This window comes from Crinia signifera, chromosome 11 (assembly GCF_055691185.1).
Source record: "Crinia signifera chromosome 11, ASM5569118v1, whole genome shotgun sequence".
In the NCBI taxonomy this organism is placed as follows: Eukaryota; Metazoa; Chordata; class Amphibia; order Anura; family Myobatrachidae; genus Crinia; species Crinia signifera.
The window spans coordinates 24,768,980-24,792,633 of record NC_139227.1 but is presented as its reverse complement, the minus strand read 5'-3'; the positions used below and the strand labels follow the sequence as shown (position 1 = coordinate 24,792,633).

Here is a 23,654-nt window from a genome sequence, read left to right as displayed (position 1 = left end):
TTAAATCTTCGCTTCCCACCAGAGACTGAGACAATTCTCAAACAGCATTTACACACATCTTCAGCTCAACACAATGTAATGCAGGTCTACTCGCCAGGGATCCTAATAGGAACCGCTTTCCTGCCTTATATTAGCAATAGGTTCCATTAACTTTATACAGAATGCAGTATGGCTAATATATCTACTCTAGGCACTAAAGTCTTCACCCTATCTTTTAACCATTTCATACCTACAAGGTTCTGCAATGGCTTCGGAAGTTATGGAGTTATTAAAGGCAAAAGAATGGAAATGGAAGATGGTCAACAAATGCATGAGATGACAGCAGGTGCTATAGAGGGCTGGGTTACCTAGGGAGACTGCTGGACAGTCTACTTCTACTTCCGATTCCAATGCCACGGGGCTGAGCATCGGATTGATTGAGTTCGGGTGCTGCATATCACAGGGCTATTTAACAATATTTATTTATTTACGGTTTCTTATATGGTGCAGCAGATTCCGTTGCGCTTTACAATAAACAACTGTGATTAAACAAACTGGGTAGATACAAACCGACAGGGAGGTAGGAGGGCCCTGCTTGCAACCGTACAATCTATAGGGGTAATAGGAGGGATACATAAGGATAGGATTCCATAGCATGGCAGTCCCACCAGATTACTAGATGGTCCTGATGGGATGCAATTAGATATGAATGCTACTGGATGTTGTGTGGGGGTCCTGGATATAATAAGCTAGCCTGCAGAGGTGAGTTTTCAAAACAATATAGTTCACTGTGTATGCACTAGATCCGTGGCCACCAACACGCCGCTCGCCTTACCAATCTAGGTGGCTCGACCACTGTTATCCGCCTGTCCATCCGCCTGCTGCTGCCACCGCCTTCCCCCGCACACTCCTCCACCGCTGACAGGCATGCACTTCTCGCTTCAGAGGAGACAGGCGATAGAGGTCATACTTTGTGTGCGGCTTAGTATCAGGGACATTGGACAAATTTTAGTATCTCTCCAGGAGGTTTTTTTTTTTTTTGTCTCGATGAGCTCAAACTCGATTAAGGTTGGAGACCTCTGCACTAGATCATTCGCCAGGGAGAACAGCCAATATCGGTAATGTTATCGGTGGTGCATGAAATCGGGATACGGTCATTTGGTCTACAGTACGTCGGTCGACAAGCACTGGGTCGACACCATTAGGTTGACATGGGGATAGGTTTACATGGTTCTAGGTCGACATGGGTCTAGGTGCACTTTAAACTGTGTCCTGTCGACCTAGACCCATGTCTACCTTGACCCATCTCAGCCTAGAACCATGTCGACCTTTTCATATGTCGACCTAGTGGTGTCGACCAGCATACTGTAGACCAAGCGATCCCAACACAGGAAATCATCTAGTGTGTATGGGGCTTAAACTCTGCCAACAAAACCTATACAAGTACATGGCCATATACAGAATGAGATGAAAGTTTAAACTTATGTTTAAACTTCATCTTTTCTTCCAGCCTCTGAATGACAGTTACAGCAATCTGTAGTCATTCATGTTATACTAGGGAGACATTCCAAACTGAGAAACATGCCTCTTGTCGCTGGCTCATGTGAGCACATCATAAATCAATCAAATATAGCGAAGCACACTTGGTTACTTTAATATAATGATATCTATAATGATAATTAATAGATCAGCTTTCTGCTGTCTCCTTTTTGTTACAGCCATGACAAGATCACATTATTGTGGAATTTGTTGGAAATATATGTATACAGGCTTGTGGGTGTAGAAAAGCTACTGTACTCACCAGCGGATGCCTTACGGATCCGATATGATTTCCCGGCGGTCGGGATCCCGGCGGTCGGAATCCCGACACTGGAATCCCGACCGCCGAAATCCCGACAAGGGGGGGACATGGATCGCCCCCCCTTGCGGGCTCGCTGCGCTCGCCACGCAGCGGGCCCGGTGCCTCGCTACGCTCGGCACGCTATTTTATTCTCCCTCTATGGGTGTCGTGGACACCCACGGAGGGAGAAAGTTTCGGGATTTCGGCGGTCGGGATTCCAGTGTCGGGATTCCGACCGCCGGGAAATTAACCGCATCCCTGCCTTACAACTATGAACAGGCCACTTACTTAACCAGTGGAGCAGTTTAATGAAGAAAATGCATTTAAAGCCGTACTCACTGTTACACACACACTGATAGATGGTGCTGAGCGTCAGAGTGGGGTATTATACAGCTCACCCACCACCTAGTAGTGCAGGATGCTGGAAGAGTGTCAAAATGTCAGCTAATCACATGTGTCACTGGAGCGTAAGCTGGTCATACACCTGGACGATGTATGGCCGATCCGCACGACTACAACAGGTCGTGCGACGGATCAAGTGCACATCATGAGTTATGTCATTACAATGCGTGGTCCCACGGCTCGAGTGGTGACAGGAGCTGATTTATCTATCCAAGTTTTGATACATCTCTCCGACAGTCCCAAGATGGCACTGCACTGGCTCAGTAGTTGCCTCAGCGGCCATCTTGGTACAGGGAATGAAGCTTCCCTGGAAGAGTTGTGCAGTAGCACATTCCACTTTCAGCAGCATTTTTCCATTTATATTTCTCTTTTTTTTTCCTTTATTGGCTTAAAAATAATTGGGCAAGAGATGAGTTACCCTAGCGTAGACCATTGTGGTCAATCGTGAAGGTCGTTCCAAGTGCTGCAACACAAGCCTGACCCAGCCATAACATAGTAGTATAGTAGTTTAAGGGGGTCTATGTACTAAGCTTCAGAGAGAGAGATAGAGTACCGACCAATCTGCTCTTAACTCCCATGTTGAAGGCTGTGTTTGAAAAAGTTGGTTGTTTGGTTATTTTATCTCTCTCTACACTTTATCTCTCGCCAAGGCTAATGCCTCGTACACAGGAGGTGACGGGAGCAGTGTGCTGGGTGATCTAGATAAGCACAGATCACTCAGCACAGATCGCTCACCACCGTGTGCTGAGCGATCTGTCACGGGCAGTGATCCCGATCGAGAGAGCTCTAGCGGTGACTGGATTTACTGTATACCAGGGGCCATACACACACAGAGATCTCGGCTTCATTTCTAAGCAATCTTGTCAGGATATACGGTCGTTAGGTCGACACTATTAAGGTCGACATACCTTGGGTGGACCACTGAAGGTTGACACATGCAAAAGGTCAACATGCCTAAGGGTGATAGGGTCAAAAAGTTGACAAGCATTAGGACGACATTGGGAAGGTCGACAGTCAAAATGTCAACATGGGCTTTTCACATTTTTTTCTAAGCCGTCATGTGCCGACGAGCGCTATTTCATGCCCTACCAATCCGCTAGGGCATGGAGGGAGAATAGGGGCAATAGCTTGCCCGAAGCATGGCGAGGGGACGCGTTGCACCCCGATGCGGTGTCCATGTCGACCTTGGACGTGAAAATCCCATTTTCGACCTTTTGAATGTCGACCTAATGTTGTGTTGACCTTTTGACCTTGTCAACCTTAGCAATGTCGACCTTTTTCATGTGTTCACCTTCAGTGGTCAACCCAATGTATGTCGACCTTAATTTGGTCGACCAAATGACCCATACCCTCTTGTCCGATTGCTTATAAATGGGTGCGTAATCGCCCCGTGTGTGTGGCCCATTAGTACATGGACACTAAATCGTCATGTTCTGGAACAAATAGGTTCTGCCTATCTACCTTGGCGAGTGGTGGGCTATTGGCCAATACTATGACAAGAACCTCATATACAGTGGCGTAACTGTAGCTCCGCAGCCCCCGCAGTGGCGGGGGGGCGCAGAGAAATTGGGGGCGCCGCCAGGGGGGCTGCGGGGCTATAGTTACCCGCGGTTTGCGTCTCGCCCGGCTCTCTGTCGGGACCTTCCTGACTTCACGGTCCCGGCCGGCTCCTGCTGCAATGAAAACTGACAATTAGAAAATGGCTGCCCCCATACTGCAGACAGGAGCTGGCCGGGACCGTGACGTCAGGAAGGTCCCGACAGAGAGCCGGGCGAGACGACGCAGACCGTGTGTAAGAAGGGGGGGCAGGTTAGGTGGGGGGCGCCGAATAAACGTGCGGCGGGGGGGGGCGCTGAATAGTTAGTTACGCCCCTGCTCATATATATATATATATATACAGGGTACTCCGATAAAATGAACTGGCTCAAGCTGTGAAGAACCTTTGAAAATTGATTCAACTATCAAATGGGTCCTGGGGTGAAACTAATCACAATATTAGAGCCATATCTAAAAATAAACATAAATTAAAATGCTTACTGGCTAATGCAAGAAGCTTAGTGAGTAAAATCGGGGAGCTAGAAACGGTGATCAGTAGAGATGACTACGACATCATTGGTATTACAGAAACATGGTGTAATGAGTCGCATGACTGGGCATTAAACATGGAGGGATATACACTCTACAGGAAAGATAGGGAAAATAGAAGGGGCGGGGGTGTGTGCCTATATGTAAATAATAACTTAACATCATGTGAGAAAAATATGAGCACAGACCTGGAAGACGACAACTCGGAGACAGTGTGGGCAGAGATAACCGACAATAATAAAAAACCAAAAAACAAATTTATAATAGGGGTATGCTATAGACCACCAAATATAAACGAAAGGGAAGAGTCTCTTCTTTTAAACCAAATCAAACAAGCATCAAATCAGGGTCAGGTATTAATTATGGGGGATTTTAATTTACCCGACATTGATTGGGAAAACGAAACAGGTAAATCCGCAAGAAGCAATGGGTTCTTAAGCTTACTTAAAGACCAGTTTATTACACAAACGGTAGAAACTCCAACTCGTGATGAGGCGCTCTTGGACTTAGTTTTAACAAATAACACAGACTTAGTTTCAAACACAAAAGTAATTGAACAATTAGGGAACAGTGATCACAATATGGTTTCACTGGAAATCAACTTCAGTAAATTACATCAAAAAGGATCTGCAAAAATACTAAACTTCAGAAAAGCGAACTTTGAATTATTCAGGGAAGCCCTAACAGGAATTGGGTGGAAAACGGTTATGGAGGGAAAAAATGCAGAGGAAATGTGGGATACTCTAAAAAAGGTGCTTGATTCACTAACTATTGAATACATTCCTAAAGTAACTAAAGGTAAATTCAACAAAAAAAAGCCACCATGGTTGAACAAAGAAGTAAGGTCAGCTATCAACAATAAAACCAGAGCCTTTAAATTCTATAAAAATAACTTGAATAAGGAGGCGTTCGCAAAATACAAAGAATCAAACAAAACTTGTAAAGGGGTAATCAAAGCAGCTAAAATATTATATGAAGAGTGCATAGCCACTGAAAGCAAAACCAACCCAAAGAAGTTTTTTAAATACATAAATAGTAAACGTTTAATTAAGGAAAACATAGGCCCACTAATTGATACTAGTGGAAAAAGTGTTACTGAGGACAAGGGAAAAGCAAAACTGTTAAATGAGTTCTTCTCATCAGTATTTACTAAGGGAGAGCAGACTGTGGAACGAGCATTTACCACAAACGGGACAAATAAGCCAGATCTCATTGTGGATTTCACGCCGAAGGAAATAATACTGAGGCTAAGCAAACTCAAAACAAATAAATCACCAGGGCCAGATGGGATTCATCCAAGGGTATTAATGGAATTAAGGGATGAATTAGCTACCCCCCTACATTATATCTTTAGCAAGTCACTATCGTCAGGTATAGTACCAAAAGATTGGAGAATAGCAGAGGTAGTGCCAATATTCAAAAAAGGAAAAAAGGAAGATCCCGCTAATTACAGACCCGTTAGTTTAACATCAATTGTGGGTAAACTATTTGAAGGATTTTTAAGGGATGGTATCCAGAAATATTTAGATCATCACAGTCTACTCAGTGCTAACCAACATGGGTTCGTGAAAAATCGTTTATGCCAAACTAATCTACTAGGGTTCTATGAAGAGGTTAGTAAAAACCTCGATAATGGAAATGCTGTAGATGTGATTTTCCTAGATTTCGCTAAAGCATTTGATACTGTCCCACACAAGAGATTGATTAATAAAATGGAGAACCTAGGATTGGGGGAAAATATCTGCAGATGGGTAGGGAATTGGCTATGTAATAGAGAACAAAGAGTGGTTGTGAATGGTGCCGTATCAGATATGATACCGGTACTAAGTGGAGTGCGGACGATACAAAACTTAGCAAAGTCATTAAATCATCAGAAGATGTCACCATGCTTCAAAATGATCTTGCAATTCTAGATGAGTGGGCAAAAAAATGGAAGATGAGGTTCAATGTAGATAAATGTAAGGTTATGCACCTTGGGAGACACAACCAGTGTGCAAGTTACAACCTTAGCGGAGAGGAACTGGGTAATTCCATACTTGAAAAGGATCTAGGAGTCCAAATAGACAGCAAACTAGGATGTAGTGCCCATTGTAATGTAGCTACAAAAAAGGCCAACAAAATTCTGGCATGTATTAAGAGGGGAATGGAAACTAGGGACTCAAGGGTAATTATGCCACTATATAAAGCATTGGTGAGACCTCACCTGGAGTACGGAGTACAGTTCTGGGCCCCACACTATAAAAAGGACATCATAGAATTAGAAAAAGTCCAAAGGCGAGCAACAAAGCTTATTAGGGGAATGGAGAATTTAAGCTACGGGGAGAGATTAAGCAATTTGGGACTATTTACATTAGAAAAGAGATGTTTAAGGGGGGACATGCTCAACATGTACAAGTATATCAAGGGCCAATATAAGGAACTGTCACGTACCCTCTTTTCTACTAGAAAGGAATCTAGGACGCGAGGGCATGAGTATAGATTAGAAGAAAAAAGATTTCATTCAGCTAGTAGAAAGAATTTCTTTACGGTCAGAACAGTCAAACTCTGGAACTCTCTTCCCAGAGAGGTGGTAACGGCTGGCTCATTAAATGCGTTCAAGGCAAAGTTGGACAAACATTTACTGGAGAAAAACATCCATGGGTACAAATAAGAAATATAATTTGTCTGTAAAATACCAGAACCTACCAAATCAGCAATGGATATCTATACCAGGTTGAACTAGATGGACGCAAGTCTTTTTTCAGCCTTACCTACTATGTAACTATGTGAATCCAGTTTACATTTTTATAGACTATTGGGAGCTTATGTACTGCGGATTATTATACAAATCTTTAGCGGTGACCAATATATGGGTGCCAATCCTTTGTTGTATATCTAACGGCCAACAAGGGATTTGGAGGATAGTGGGAGACCTACATATTTAATTTGGTATAATTAGCGCAAGACTTGGATATTGACCTACAGACGCAACGTAACCAACACCATGATATGTCCATATCTCTCCTTTCATGTCCACTCTGTGCAGATCTGCTACTGTGTTCGACTGAAGATAAATATTGTACATTCATTTATTTTTATTTCATTTTTTGTTGTAGTTTATTATGTGTAGACATACACACCTGAAAGCCTGAAATTCTCCAAACTGGATTAGCACCCCTCCCACCTGTCCTGATGTTTATAAAGTAGGGACCTAGCATTTGAAGACTACACGATGGTATAGCAAAACTTCAGGTAAGATCCTTTTTTTTATATAGCAAGTCAGATGTGGGGTGAGCTTTTGGGGTGTGGGGGCACCCTGATTGCTCTGTCTGAACTGTTTTAGGGCACCACCATTTCACATTTATATCATGCTTTGGGGTGGATCCTATTACACCCGAAGGGTGCGGATGCGCCCGGTGTTTGCAAATTGTCACGTCACCGGGCGCACTTTACGGTGGGCCGAATTTGCTGAAAAGTTTTTCAGCAATTTTCAGTTGATTCGGCCCTGCAAAGGGTACGAGTTACGGTTAATTCAGGTTTCAGCGTTAAAACTGCACCTGACCGGGAACTCGCACCCTTCGGAGTTGATAGGATCGACCCCTTTGTTTTTTTTAAATCCAAATAACACTTTTACACACCTATTTTTTCACTTTTTTAACACTTAACACTAGGGGTGAGCGGGTTCGGATTTTGGGAATCCAAACACCGCCGAGCACCCCTATTGGGAGCCCGGATCCGAGCACTGCTCGGGTATACCCACCCAGACTCGGAGCTCAGAACACGGCAAAACGTCATTATCCTGAGTCGGTTCTCATGAGATCCGGACTCGATGTAAGTTCCACGCTATTGGTGCCATCTTTTTTACTCCAGCATTAGATAGGGAAGTGGGTAGATGGGTCTCTGGTGCTGTGGTGGTCTGTGGGGGTGGCGACCTGGTGTATAAGTCTAGTGCTAGTGTCCTGTGTTGCCTAGTGCTGGTGTTCTGTGTTGCCTAGTGTTGGTGTCCTGTGTTGCCATAAGTCCATTGGTGCTGCTGCAGAAGCCCAGTCCAGGGGTATTGCTGTTAAAATCCAATGATACTTCCATTAAAGTCTGGTGGTACTGCCATTAAAGTCTAGTCCAGTGATACTGCTGTATAATTCCAGCCCAGTGATACTGCTGTATAATTCCAGTCCAGCAGTACTGCTGTATAATTCTAGTCCAGTGATACTGCTGTATAATTCCAGCCCAGTGATACTGCTGTATAATTCCAGTCCAGTGATACTGCTGTATAATTCCAGCCCAGTGATACTGCCGTATAATTCCAGTCCAGTGATACTGCTGTATAATTCCAGCCCAGTGATACTGCTGAATAATTCCAGTCCAGTGATACTGCCATATAATTCCAGCCCAGTGATACTGCTGTATAATTTCAGCCCAGTGATACTGCCGTATAATTCCAGTCCAGCGATACTACTGTATAATTCCAGTCCAGCGATACTGCTGTATAATTCCAGTCCAGCGGTACTGCTGTATAATTCCAGTCCAGTGGTACTGCTGTATAATTCCAGCCCAGTGATACTGCCGTATAATTCCAGTCCAGCGATACTGCTGTATAATTCCAGTCCAGCGGTACTGCTGTATAATTCCAGTCCAGCGATACTGCTGTATAATTCCAGTCCAGTGATACTGCTGTATAATTCCAGTCCAGTGATACTGCTGTATAATTCCAGTCCAGTGATACTGCTGTATAATTCCAGTCCAGTGATACTGCTGTATAATTCCAGTCCAGTGATACTGCTGTATAATTCCAGTCCAGCAGTACTGCTGTATAATTCCAGTCCAGCGGTACTGCTGTATAATTCCAGTCCAGTGGTACTGCTGTATAATTCCAGTACAGTGATACTGCTGTATAATTCCAGTCCAGTGATATTGCTGTATAATTCCAGTCCAGTGGTACTGCCTGTTTGGGTTGTAGTACGGTCTCTCGATCTCATGGAATTGCTTCAGTCGCTGAACTGCTGTATGTATCAGTTTGACTTTTTCCACTTTTGGAACATTGTTTTGGCCGTATCTTCAATGCATCTGCACAGAGTGTTGTATGGGCTTGGTACACATCAGAGGTGTTTGTCTCTGTATTAAAATCATTTAGCCAGTTTTCCTATCGATCACTATTTCTCTTTCCCGTGTGATCAGGATGTTTCTTTTATTGCATCAATAAAAAAATTCCGTATCGCTGTAATGGATCACAAAATATCATTATATCGCTGAGTGATGCTACACTACCCCGGCAACACTGGCACAGCAAGGTGAGGGTTAATTTCACATTTGCATGAGCCAGCTGAAGTCATACTGCGCTTCACTAAAGATGGGTCTCCTCGCCAGCTGATAAATCAGCCACTTCTTCTCTCATAGGGGAGAGTTGTCCAATCTTCCCCAGAGATCATTTATCTAGCATAGGCTATAAGTGACATATTCTTATTGGTTTCTATGGGCAAATTCTTTACTTTATCTCTCTCAAAAGTTTGATGCCTCTCCCCCGAAAATAACTCTGTTCCCTCATATGTAATGCACTTATTATGCGAGAGTAACTATTTCTATGTAGAAATGACCCATGTGCTTAGGTCAAGCGCAATAAACTTTTCACACTACAGTTGGTTACCAATACCAGCGGTGGCACAACCATCCTGGGTGGGAGCAGGGGGGGGTTGGGCCAATGTGAGATGACTTCCCGGGATTGTTAGGATGTGTAAGTGATGTCACGGTTGGCTGAACAATAGGAAGCGGCGTAATGTTCCTAGGGGAGCTGTCATGGAGCTAATTCATTGTGGAAAGCTAGTAGGATGCAATCCACCTCCTCCAGGGTGACTCTTCCTCTCCGCTCTGATGCTAGCCGGGATGTGATCCTTGTCTGTTGTCCTGACCTTGTTTTATTGGAAGTTCTAATAGAAGCTGAAATGGATATTGCCTATAATTATTCATTCCACAGGATTCTGTAGGTCACTCTTTTGTAGCAGGGTCGAGAACCTTCATTGTCTACATTGCTTAAACTACTGAACATTTTGCCAATGCGTTCTGTGTTAGTGCTCAATAATGATCTTGTGGTTCCAAAAAACTCCCTTTTATCATTCATAGGCAGAGACTAATTTAGTCAAATACAATTGAACAGTGATTATGGCTTTAACCTTTTCTGTGCCGGGGCAAAATGTGGAAGTGCTTGGTAGCCATTAACCTCTTTCATTCTTTGTTAATGGCAGAGAGCGCTGGGATTGTGTCGCATTATTATATGGCGGAATTCCCATTTCTGCGCATACGTTATATTTCTGTTTTCTTTTCGGCCCCTTTTGTGATCTGTCGCCGATCATAAATCTCTGTAAACAGTGTGATGTAGAACGTTTAACCTCTCATGTAAATCATACCATAATTTATACCATAGAAAATAGAAATCTTTTTAATCATGTCATTAGACACTGGATCATCCCTGCCAACATTTATTGTCTCTTCTCTGGGAGAAGACCGGTGAGGAGACTTTCAGCTGCCATGGGGGGGGGGGGGTGTCCTACATCACCAAGGCTCGCCCCATTACAAAAAATCCTGTGATTCGTGGGATTTTACTGGCGGTAGGTAGGAAGATACAGGGGAGGCCGGGGACATGTGGGAGGCTTGTCCACCCTTTTTTGGGGGTGTCAATTTTCGGGAACCTCCCCACCTTTACGGGAGGGTAGGCAAATATGCTCTGGATACAAAATACAGGAAATAGTAGTAGTCCGGTCCTCGAGAAGAAAACGGAAATAGTCAATGGCGGAAATTTACTAAGATGGGAGTTCTGTTTCACTGGGGTTGTTGCTATGGGCAACCAATCAGAATTTACTTAATTTAGCACCTTTTAGAAGATAATAAATGGTATCTATCCCATGTGAAATAGAACTCCCACAGTAAATTTCCTCTAATAGGTTAATTATTTAACTTGATGTATTCTTTCTATATATTTTTCTGGTACTTCTTCATCTTTGCGCTCACGGCTACGCCAGTTACGTTAGCCGCTATTTAACCGCTACATAAGGATTTTTGGTGAGTGAAATGTTCCAAATCTGCTGGATCCATACCACCACCCTGGGTCCACGCCACCATCTATTAACTTCAGTAAAGTTGTAGGGAGCGGAGTGGAGCGAGCCACCGAGCCAGAAGCGTGGCGAGCAAAGCAAGCCCGCAATTGGTCGATAATGCTTATGTAAGTTCCGTAGCGTAAGCGGTGGACATAAAGATGAGGAAGCACCATTTTTCTTCTCTCTTGCATGAGCGCGCATAGCATCACAAGGCAAAAACGCACCGCGTGTGGCCGTCTTAAGTGTGCCTTGTGGACAGGGCCGGCGCCACCACTAGGCAAATCTAGGCATTTGCCTAGGGCGCCGGCCACTGGAGGGCGGCATTTCGCCCCCCCCCCCCACCGTGCCGCAGGGGTACCTGTACTGCGGCTGTGTATATAAAGCTTGCGGCGGCGGCGGCAGCGGGGGGTCCCTGCAGTCAAGAAATAACGAGCGCTATCCGCCTGGCTACGCGGAAGCGCTTCTGTTGTGGAAACACTGGCCGCACGCTGATTGGCTGAGATTCAGCCAATCAGCGTGCGCCGTGCGGCCAGTGTTTTCACAACAGAAGCGCTTCCGCGTAGCCAGGTGGATAGCGCTCGTTATTTCTTGACTGCAGAGACCCCCCGCTGCCGCCGCAAGCTTTATATACACAGCCGCAGGACAGGTACACCCCCCCCCCGGCACCGGGGCGCCCCCACCCCGACTCACCTGGGGCACTCCGGTGCCTTGCACCGGCCCTGCTTGTGGACCTTGGCTGGGAAGCCCTTGACTTGAGTGAACCATACATACAACTAATTATACAGTGCTAATGCGCTTACACATATTACAACAATGATGTACTATGTAACAGTGATTTTCAGGAATCTAAATGATCTCCGTTATAAAGCGTTCCCAACCCCTTTCAGATTTATAAAACTGGAGAGTGTAATTTTTAAAGTGAAACCCGAGTTCACTCACAGTAGTGGCAACCACTTTGTGATGTCAACCAACATCCAGGCTATCAAATAAATAGAACCGTTTCCCCCCCCACAAATATTGGTTCAAAACACAAAATGGCTGCCGGTCAGTGAAATGTGGCATGGCCTCCCCAAGACGTGGACAGTGAGGGGCATGTTTGCCTCATCATGGTCCTACGAACCACTATTTAATGCCAGATTACCGGCACCATAAGGCATGGCTACAATGAAATTCCTGAACATCCAGTTTTTGTGTGTGGCTTGAGGAGGGACTTGTACTCACAGGCACGGGGCTGTGGCATACCTGGCTACTTTTTGGACACCGTAGCTATGGGTTAACCTGTTGGCTTCATGAATCGAACCGCTATGGCTCTTCCTGCTCTGCTTCCTTATGAAGACAAACTAAGAAGCAGCACCAATGAGAGGAGTAAAAAACTCTCCCCTCCGGTAGTTCTTGATAAACCCCACATCACTGTGCTGATGCGCTGTCTATCCCCACCGGGCTGACTCCACTGGGCATGTACAAGATGTTACAACCATGGTGAGATTCTCACGTGCAGCCTGGTCCCCAGCAGCTGCAGCAGGTCAGCACACATATCCGTATGTAACAGGGAAGTAAATGTGCGCTTATCATTTCTTAACACATCTACAGTAGATACTCTTCCGTCGCCATACACTAGCATGGTGACTGTGAAATCATTAGATGCCCATACATAAAGAGTCCCATTGTAAGTGTCAGATATAGGGCCGGCTCTTCCAGGAGGCAACTTTAGGCAGCGGCCTAGGAGCTCCAGAAGATGGGGGGCAGCCCTGAGTCGGACTCTCACAAACTTAAGAAGGACTCCCCGCTTATCTGTTACCTACCTGGCTGCCGTGGCAACCAGTGGTGCCGCTGATGGCTGCCTAGACGCTGCGCAGCTCGGCGGGTATGTGTTCCCGTGTGATAACTGTACTGTCTCTGCTTATATTGTTACCTACCTGGCTGCTGCAGCTACCAGTGAAGCCGATTATGGCTGCCTAGGCGCTGTGCAGCTCGGCGGGTATGTGTTCCCCGCATGTAATGTCTTGATGCAATGTATGTAATGTCCCCCCCCCCCCTCCCCTTCATCCTTGCTTGATGCTGCACTGTAATCCATAAAAAAATCCTAGTGTGCGCAAACATACATGGCCAATAAAGTTGATTCTATTCTAATCCAAGTGACATGTCACTTGAGCGTCTGGAATGTCGGTAATGGTGTTTGGCGATGTGCAAGCAGTTAGATGAAGTTTTGCCTGGGGTGCCGAAAACCTTGCACCCACCCTAGTGAAATAGCACTGGTCATAGCACAAGTCATGCAATTTGGCCGCAGCAATTCCAGATGAGGGAGCTGGTGCATTGTCGTGGTGGAAAACAAAAATAACCTATGAATCAATCTGAAAGTTGGTTTGGTGTTGTTTGATAGATGGTAGTACACGATAGTAATACCAACTTTCCTCAGCAATGCCACCTGTCTTCAACACAGGTACTTATTGTTCCACCCTCGTATATCTAATGAGACTTTGATAAATTATCTTTTATATTTAACTAGATATTTCCACTGGGTTTACGGGGAGCTGGGGGATACATACAGATGACCAGTTCACAATACCGATGCCGGCACCCTAATGAAAGGATACCCGAGGGGGGTTAGGTTAGTATATTTACCCTCCCCTGCCCCACCCCCGGACCCTAAAGGTCCCCATAAACTTATGTGATTTTACCCGATTCCGGCCAAGAAATCGGTGTGAAACTGAAAACGGCCCAAGTCTCATGTGTTTGACATCTGCATACTCATATCAGAGTCAGATGTCGCACCTGCCTGCATGTCCCACCTCAGACCCCCTTCCGGGGGCAGGGAAGGGGTCGCATGCAATATTACATGCAGAAAGACCATGATAAAGGTCCTAGGCGGCTCCAGTGGATGGGATGGCCATACATGCAGTAGTGTATGGCCAACTCTAACCAAGTAACTTGTAAATCAAACACAAAAGCTGCCGTGGCCTTACAGCGTGTACGTAAGCAAATTAATGTAAATGCCTCTTCTATCCCCAGCCAAAATTGGCTGGGAGATGTAGGGCTGGCAACGGAAACCTTAGGGCCCAGTACACTGACATCTCTGGGCCCCTCCCCCCTGGAGCAGTGAAATTTTATTACATTGCATATTGAATGTATTTTTTATTGTTACAACAACAACAAAAAAATAAGTTAATATTTACTATGCAATGTGGGGGGGTCTGAGTAAGTTTCCTCCAGGAATGATGTGTGGCTGGTGCCTCTATAAACCATTGCTAGGTGCTGCAGCAATGCATACAGCCCCTCAGAACCTTGGGGCCCTTTCAAGGTTGTGGCCGGTACAGGTGTCCCCTTTGACCCCTTCTGCCCTGAAGAGGTGGCCACCTAACACCACTAAAACCGGTCTCCTCCTCTTCATTTAAATTATAGATGTCCCTCTAATACAGGAAGGTGCTAGCTGAATATGAAATAGTTGGGTTTAAAGGGAAACAAAATAGAAAAATTAGGTAAAAATTGACCGTGTACTGTACATATCCGTACAATGTATGCTACTTAGAGTTATTATAGTTTTACATTGTTGAATTAGAAAATGATCATTCATGGTGGCAGGCTTCTTTAAATTTACGACATTAGATTAATACGAATATTATTTGGAGAATCCTTGTCAGTGGAAACCACAAACCGCCACTGGTGACGTAAGTAATGCAAGCTTCCATAAAAGTGATAAAATCACACTTTCAAAATTAAAAATTCATGTGACCGTAAAGATATCATCAAGTCTGTCCCTTCAACTTCGATCCCGAAATCATTTTCCCGTCATCCAGTCACCGATTTCAAATCAGGGTCAAGTTAAGTCTGTCAGGCAAGGACTTTCAAAAGGTTGAAACGCAAAGTCTAGGAGACTAACGCGTTTTGTGACTCCAAGAAACAGTCAGCACCTGACAGGGAACAATGCTACATGGAAGGAGGGACTATGATCATATCGGCTAAACAATCTTAGAAAATCTATGATGGCTGTTCAGTTATATTTGAACTCATAGCCATGAGACATTTTTATGTGAAAACAGTCTAGACCAGGGGTGGCCAAACCTATCCTCAAGATTTACCAACAGTTCATGTTTCTCAGGCCACCTGTGGATCTATTGTAGGAATGACTGCAGCAGGTTTGAAAATGTGACAGTTAGTAATGACTACAGCTGTGCACCAGCTAGGTGATCTGGGGGATGTGACAGTTAGTAATGACTACAGCTGTGCACACTACAGCTGTGCACCAGCTAGGTGATCTGGGGAATGTGACAGTTAGTAATGACTACAGCTGTGCACCAGCTACGTAATCTGGGGAGTGTGACAGTTAGTAATGAATACAGCTGTGCACCAGTTAGGGGATCTGGGAAATGTGACAGTTAGTAATGACTACAGCTGTGCACCAGCTAGGTGATCTGGGGAATGTGACAGTTAGTAATGACTACAGCTGTGTACACTACAGCTGTGCACCAGCTAGGTGATCTGGGGAATGTGACAGTTAGTAATGACTACAGCTGTGCACCAGCAATGTAATCTGGGGAATGTGACAGTTAGTAATGACTACAGCTGTGCACCAGCTAGGTGATTTGGGTCATGTGACAGTTAGTAATGACTACAGCTGTGCACCAGCTAGGTGATCTGGGAAATATGACAGTTAGTAATGACTACAGCTGTGCACCAGCTAGGGGATTTGGAAAACGAGGACCGTTGGTAGATCTTGAGGACCGGTTTGGCCCCCCCTGGTCTAGATGTCACTAGCTCATGCCTACTATTTAGGTGGGGTAGTCCTGATTCTGATGGACTGCACTACTGGACAGGACTTTTGAGGCGTTAGCCCACAGGCGCATTTACAGTGTTATGCACACAGGCCCCTCTGTAGAGAGAGGGGAGTCTACACTGTACATGCTGCAGCCATTTCTTGATAACATACCCCTCCAGAGTCCCGCGCTGCCAACAGCAGTGTTGTAGAAATAAGTGCAGAGAAAATGGCATGGCTGCAATTATTATCCCAGTGTTTTTTGTGCATGCGCAATAATAAAATTGCAGATAAAATGGCCGCCACACCATTTTCTCGGTGATCCGCACATGTGCATTAGAGTCTGAGCCCTCTAGTACTTAAACTCTACAGTGCTGTCAGAAGAGAGGAGGGGGCGTGGGCGGAGGTGGCAGCACACCGGAGGTCTCCTCTGTTAAAACATCCCTGTGTAAGCCTATTTTTATTTTAAGTTTTGTTCTATAGCACAGCAAACTCCGTTATGCTTTGCAATTGGAAGATTTTTTTTTTATCAGAGCCCATGTCCAAAACTATTTTGATAAACTGCCAAAATATAACGGTTCCTCTTGCTCGGTATGTAGCAAGTAGAAATAGTAAAATTAAAGGGGTGAATGCAAACAATGTTAAAATGGACCCCTAACCACATAAACAATCAGAACCAGTGGCGGTTTTTACCTATGGGCTGCAGGGCTGCAGCCCCCCCCCCCAGGTATAACCCGCCACTGTCTCTGCCTAAAGTGTAGCCAGATGCAGTCTGTGAGACTGCACTGGCTTCAATGTGACTGGTAGTGACTTCCTATTGGAAGTCCGACCTGCCAGTCATTTAAAGCAGTCCCATTGGGAGGTAATCCCTCCCTCCGGGATGCCTCTCTGTGCGCAAATGCGCGGCAGCCCCCAAAACGGATCCTGCACATGATTAATCCTCCGGGAGCTGCTGCATGTGCAGTATGTATGAAGTTACTGCACATGCGCTGGCCCCGTGCAGGGGACCAGTGGCAGGGACCAGAAGCTGTGGGGAGCATGACAGCGGAGGGGGGGGGGGGTCCCCATTGCGGCAGCCGCACTACTCCAAAAGGGTAAGAGCCGCCATTGATCAGAACCAATTTAAGTTGTGGTGATTATGGTCATATGTACCTAGGTTTGCCTTTAACGAGGGCTGTGCTTAGCAATGACCAGTGGTCAGGTAATTGGGAACATACCATTTATACACCGTTTGTGGAGGAAATATCTAGAACTTTGGGATGATAAAATATCGGCCGTACAAACTAGCAAAACCATGTATGTTCCAGTTATGAGATATGGATAAAATACAGTAGGGGTTCTCAACTGCAGTACCACGTCCTCGTGTTTTTAGGATTCCTCTGATCATGTAGAGCGAATTCAATCTATTCAATCAATCTATTCAATCTATTTCAGTTTATAAGTCATTAAGGTACTCTTTACCTAGCACGGCGCCCGCGATTACAATCGCGGGCGTCGGGGGTAAAAAATCGCGGGCATCGCGGGTAAATCAAAAACGGGTGCGACGCGATGCCCGCGATGCCCGCGATTTTCCCATAGGGATCAATGTTAAAAGTCAGATTGGTCGCGATTTTAGCGTTAATTGGCTCAATGCCCGCGATTTTGACATAGGAAACAATGTTAAATGGGCCACAGAGCCCTAATAGTCCCCCTGAAGTGTTAAATGGCCCCCACAATTTTTAACGCCACCCCACGATCAACGTGAACCCGAAGCGTGGCGAGCGCAGCGAGCCCGCGAGGGGCGGCGGTACGCGTCCTCCGACCTTTTCATACCCCCACTATCCACGTCGGCGTGGAGTTGAGAATAGAATAGTGTGGCGAGCGCAGCGAGCCACCGAGCCCGAAGCGTGGCGAGCGCAGCGAGCCCCGCGAGGGGACGCGGATACCTTCACAGTTATACGCGTCCCCTCGCGGGCTTCACAGGTGTCCGTGGCGACGCGGACACCTGTGAAGCCCGCGAGGGGACGCGTTTACCTGTGAAGGTATCCGCGTCCCCTCGCGGGGCTCGCTGCGCTCGCCACGCTTCGGGCTCGGTGGCTCGCTGCGCTCGCCACACTATTCTATTCTCAACTCCACGCCGACGTGGATAGTGGGGGTATGAAAAGGTCGGAGGACGCGTACCGCCGCCCCTCGCGGGCTCGCTGCGCTCGCCACGCTTCGGGTTCACGTTGATCGTGGGGTGGCGTTAAAAATTGTGGGGGCCATTTAACACTTCAGGGGGACTATTAGGGCTCTGTGGCCCATTTAACATTGTTTCCTATGTAAAAATCGCGACCAATCTGACTTTTAACACTAAAATCGCGACCAATCTGATTTTTAACATTGGTCCCTATGGGAAATCGCGGGCATCGCATCGCACCCGTTTTTTAGTGCATGCGATGGTCGCGATGGTCGCGATGGGCGCCGTGCTAGGTAAAGAGTACCGTCATTAATTATACCACATGTTTCAACAGACAGCCATCCTGAAAACATGACCTGTTGAAGGTACTTTAGTATTGAAATTGAGAACCCCTGATCTAAACATTTACATATCATTTACAATAAATGGCAATTATACCCCCCTGCCTATTTCCTTCCCATTGATGCAATTTACTTGACTAAAACTCATCGCTCCAAGCTTGCTGTGCTCAGTCAGGCAAAATGGCTGCTTTCCGCCAGCTTATTTCTGCCTAGAATCGAGAGAGCGCGTCAATCCATAAAAATGCCCTGTGACAGTAAATATTATCTGCACCTAAAGGTAAAAGTGTTATTATCTTGTCTATATTTTTGACATTGCTCTTCAATATGTTTTTGGAAAAAAAAACACAATTGCGCATACAGAGTCTGGACAGATCACAAATAGACTTCTCATTGCCGCCTTTTCCGGGATCTGCGATTGTACCTTTAACAGCACAGCGTGCGTCCTATATGAAGTGAGCGGAAAGATTAGAGTGACAAGGGAAAACATTGAAATAAAATCACTTATGCTGCTATTTACTAGAGAAAAGTACTATGGATTGCCAGCGGCCCTGGTTCTTATTTATGAATCACACGGAGGTCCTGGGGAAGAAAGGCAGGAAAGCATTGTGTGTTGTATGCTGCCAGTGTCGGTGCCACTGGCAACACTTTGTCACAAAATTAATGTGCAGAGCTTATTTCCCCTAGAAAGTGCTAACACAACAATGCATCAAAACTAACTGTTTCTGTGAGGTAACAACACAGAGGCGTGATTTGACTTTCATTTTGTACAAGTGGGAACAGCAGTCGTGTTAGAACAAAGGGTGGTAGGATTCCCGACGCAGCTGGGCGGTCACTCAGTGCGGTACGGTGTCCTATTTAGTGGCACAGGAACGGGCTGGGTGGCTCACACAGCCTGATGCCCTTTCTAGCTGCCTCACTCTCTGACCTGTGCTATCTAGATTCCTGTGAATTGCAATTGGCTTCTGATTATAAATCTCGTAATTCCCTACTCGGATACCTATGGTTACTATAGGTAGTCCTCCCTCTTGTCCTTATATGCTTAAAAAAAAAAAGAAACAAGAGCAAAAGTTGGTTGGCATTTCATTAGTTTAGATAAAGGAAATGCTTTACACTGCGATTTGGCGAGTCTGTTATGTTAAAGTCTGATCTAATCTTTGCAGCGTAAGTTCGTCCCAGTTGCTTAGAGGCGAGATACATATTACTGCCAGGGCGGGGGGTGTGGCGATGCGGGCGCTGCTGCTGCGTTCCACAGGGGGGGGGGGGTGTTGGTGATGCGGGCGCCGCTGCGCTCCACGGGGGGGGGAAGGGTTGTTGATCTGGCCGCTCCACGGGGGTAGAGTTGGTGGTGGGAGATGCGGTGGGGGGGGGGGGGTTGGGGATGCAGCACTGGGCGGGCTCCAGGGGGGGGGGTCATCACTCACCTGCTCCCAGCTCCTATCTTCTTCTTTGCCGCTGCTGCCCTCTTCTGCTGCACAGTACCGCCCTCCAGTGGCCGGCGTCCTAGACAAATGCCTAATGCTGCCTAGTGGTGGCACCGGCCTGATTACTGCCCCCTCCCCCCCCCCCCCCCCCCCCCCCACACGCACAACCTTATAAAATATACAGGTTGAGTATCCCTTATTCAAAATGCTCGGGACCACAAGCATTTTGTATAGGGGATAGTCTGGTTTTCAGAATATTTATTTTTTACATACTCCCCCGACGTCCACGGCGACCATCGTATTTGACTTCAGCGACATTCCCGGTCCCAAGAATGCATTGCACATGTGTGACGGTGCCTCTGTTCTGAAATATATAATATGAGCGAGAACACATACATTTCAGAACTCAGCCACAGAAGCGATATTAACGGCTTTCAATTGACTTATTTAAACTTGCAAGGGAGGAGCGGTGCCCCATTGGGAGCAGGAGCCCGGCAGCAGATGACTCCATTGCCTCCCAGAGTTCTGCCTCTGACATCACTGAATGGTATTGTTAAAGATCTCTTACAGTGTGTGCAGCCTATATCGTTCCTCCGGGAGCTTCGCAGATTTAACGATATTGATGGTGCAGCAGTCGTATGATGTGAACCCAGTTTAAGGCGAGACTGTAGGAGCCGGACTGGAGGCAAAGCCTGGGGGTAGGCTCCCCTGACAGGGTTTGTAGGGAGCTGACTAGCAGGATAGTCATAGAAGGGGTGTCTAAGGATAGGGTCATAGGGGGAGGGGCTTAACGGGGTGTTGGAAGGGTATATAAGCAGGGTTCAGGCGGGAGAGAGGGGTCTCTGGGAGAATTTTCTTAACAGCTAAGCAGCAGGGCATCTCCCATGGCTTCCCCAGGCAACGCTGATGCGTCGGTATCCGCTGCGCTTGCTGCCCTCAGGGAGGCAGCTGGCACCAGGGGGGCTGAGTGGCTGCAGCAGCAGATGTCAGGTCTGCTGGGGGGACTGGGAGCAGCAACGCAGGAGGCTGCTCCAGCGGGTGCACGGCCTCGGAGGTCCAGGCCTCCGGAGCGCTTTAGCCCATCTGTGTCCCCCAGGGTTCAGCGCCGTTCACGGAGCCCCGTTAGGGACCCTCCAGGCCAGGCTGCGGGCCGGGCACCTTCCGCCCGCAGGACCAGGTCTGGGAGGAATCCAACCAGCAGGCGGAACCCTCCGCGCGGGGGGGGATCCCCCCCACGTGCAAGAAGATCCGGCGGTGCGTGGTACTGGACCTGGTGCGGTGGGGCATGCGGGGCATGCTGCTGCCCAGCACGGGGTGAGTCGTGCCAGGGGGGCAGAAGTACAGGCTGAGGACCGCAGGCCTGGTACACGGAGCGAGAGGCGCACATCTGGCTCCGCCTCCAACGAGGTCACGCCGGCTGGTGCTGTACCTGAGGGTCGGGATGACAGGAGAAGAGAGATGGCAGCGTCAGCAGATGATGGAGAAATACCTGGTCCTTCCTCATTGGCTGGAGTTCGTCAGGACACTGGACCTGCGGCTGCTGGGTTCACAGCCCCCAGGCAGCCTGGTGAGTCTGTCTCTATGTCTGTTAATGCTTTAGCGCAGAGTCAGGGGGGGGAGGGTTAGCCCTCCAAGGGGAAATGAGTAGGGGTTTTACTGAATTATTGAGTGGTTTTGCAGATTGGTTGGTGGGTTTGCGGCAGGGGGCGGGGCCGTCCCCGGCGGCAGCATGGGCGCCGCAGAATGCGGGCACACCAGCTAGCATTAGTGTGCCAGTCAGTAATAGTGTGCCGGTTAGCAGTGGGGTGCCGGTTAGCAGTGGGGTGCCGGCGAGCAGCGGGGTGCCGGTATCCGGCGGTGAGCAAAGTAGCAGTAGTGCAGGGGCAGACGGGGGCAGTGTTGGGACGCAGGAGGAGAGTGGGAGGCTCAGTGACACTGCAAAAGGGGAGGTGTATGTATGCTTTGAGGGGCCTTTGGGGGCCCACCTGAAGCAGGAGGTGAGGGAGAAGATTTGGAAAGGGGAGTATGTTGATATATTTTCATTGCTCCCTCTAGAGCGTTTTAATCTGGATAGGCCCCGTAAGGAGGAGAAGAAGGAAGAGGAGGAACGGCAGCGGTATCGGCTGATACCGCGGTCATTCACGAACTGGTTGCAAGCATTTGCTATTTTGGCTAGTGTGATTGGGGAGAAGGCACCTGACAATTGTTCAGGCTTGTTTTGTTACATGGATGCGATAGGAGAGGCATACCGTGTGTATGGGGGCTTGGCTTGGCTCAGGTACGATGAGCAGTTTAGGCAGAGGAAGGCTGTTCGCCCTAACATACGTTGGGACCATAAGGATATTGCTTTATGGTTAAAGGTGACGGCTCCCACAAAAAGTGGGCAGCCCTTTCCGTGGGGACGGGGGGGGGCCGAGGGAGGCCACAAATGGGACGGCCATGCAGAAGGGACTCTGCTTTGCCTTTAATGACGGGTCATGTCGGTTTGGGGCAAAATGCAAATTTAAACATGAATGTTCCTCGTGTGGAGGGACCCATGGTGCAAATAAATGCTTCAGAGGGAAGTCACGGGACGGTAATTCAAAAGGGGGAGACACCGGTTCGGCTGGAAAAGATGCTGGGCTATCTGCATAGGTATCCTGACCAGCAGACAGCCGTGTTGTTGGAGGAGGGGTTTTAGGGAAGGTTTTAGGATACCCTCTGACGTGCAGTTTTCAGGGAGTTTTAGGAGGAATTTGAAGTCTGCAAGGGAGCATCCAGAGGTGGTGCAGGAAAAACTGCTTAAGGAGGTGCAGCTGGGTCGTATGGCCGGACCTTTTGGGTCAGCACCATGGCCAGATTTGATAGTCTCTCCATTGGGGGTGGTGCCTAAAAAGGAGGCGAACAAATTTCGCCTTATCCACCATTTATCCTTTCCGAAAGGGGCGTCGGTCAATGATGGCATTGACCCCGACATCTGCTCGGTGGTTTATACATCATTTGACGCGGCTGTTCAGTGGGTGAAGCGGTTTGGAAAAGGGGCCAGGTGGCAAAGACTGATATTGAATCGGCATTCCGTTTGCTGCCGGTTCACCCAACCAGTTTGCGTTTGTTGGGATGTTGTTGGGACGGGGAGTTTTTTTGTTGATCGTTGTTTACCGATGGGCTGTTCTTTGTCATGTGCTTATTTTGAGGCCTTTAGTTCTTTTTTGGAGTGGGTGGTTAAGGATGTCTCTGGGTGTAGTTCAGTTATTCATTACCTAGATGACTTCTTATGCATTGGTCCTGGGGGGACCGGTGTATGTGACTTATTGTTGAGGACTGTTGAAAGGTGTCGGCAGACTTTGGGGTCCCGCTTGCTCCAGGTAAGACGGAGGGCCCTGCGACTGTGATCAGTTTTTTGGGTATTGTCATTGATACCGAGAATATGGAGTGCCGCTTGCCCGAGGAGAAATTGCTGGGTTTGAAGGCCGAGGTAGGGAGGGCATTGCTGTTGAAGAAGATTAGATTGAGGGAATTGCAATCCTTGCTGGGCAAATTGAATTTTGCGTGTCGCATTATGCCTATGGGCCGCATTTTCAGCAGGAGGCTGGCAGCAGCGACAGCAGGGGTGGTTCTTCCTCATCATTTTGTCA

At 47.3% G+C, this 23,654-nt stretch overlaps 1 long non-coding RNA gene across 1 annotated transcript in view; it reads left to right on the top strand.

The window, feature by feature from the left end:
* LOC146045281 (uncharacterized) overlaps nucleotides 1-23,654 on the top strand; it is a 74,094-nt gene that overhangs the window by 4,158 nt on the left and 46,282 nt on the right. The window contains exon 2 of the long non-coding RNA XR_014465404.1: nucleotides 7,402-7,537. This is a non-coding gene — a long non-coding RNA (uncharacterized LOC146045281). The remainder of the gene's footprint in view (nucleotides 1-7,401; nucleotides 7,538-23,654) is intronic.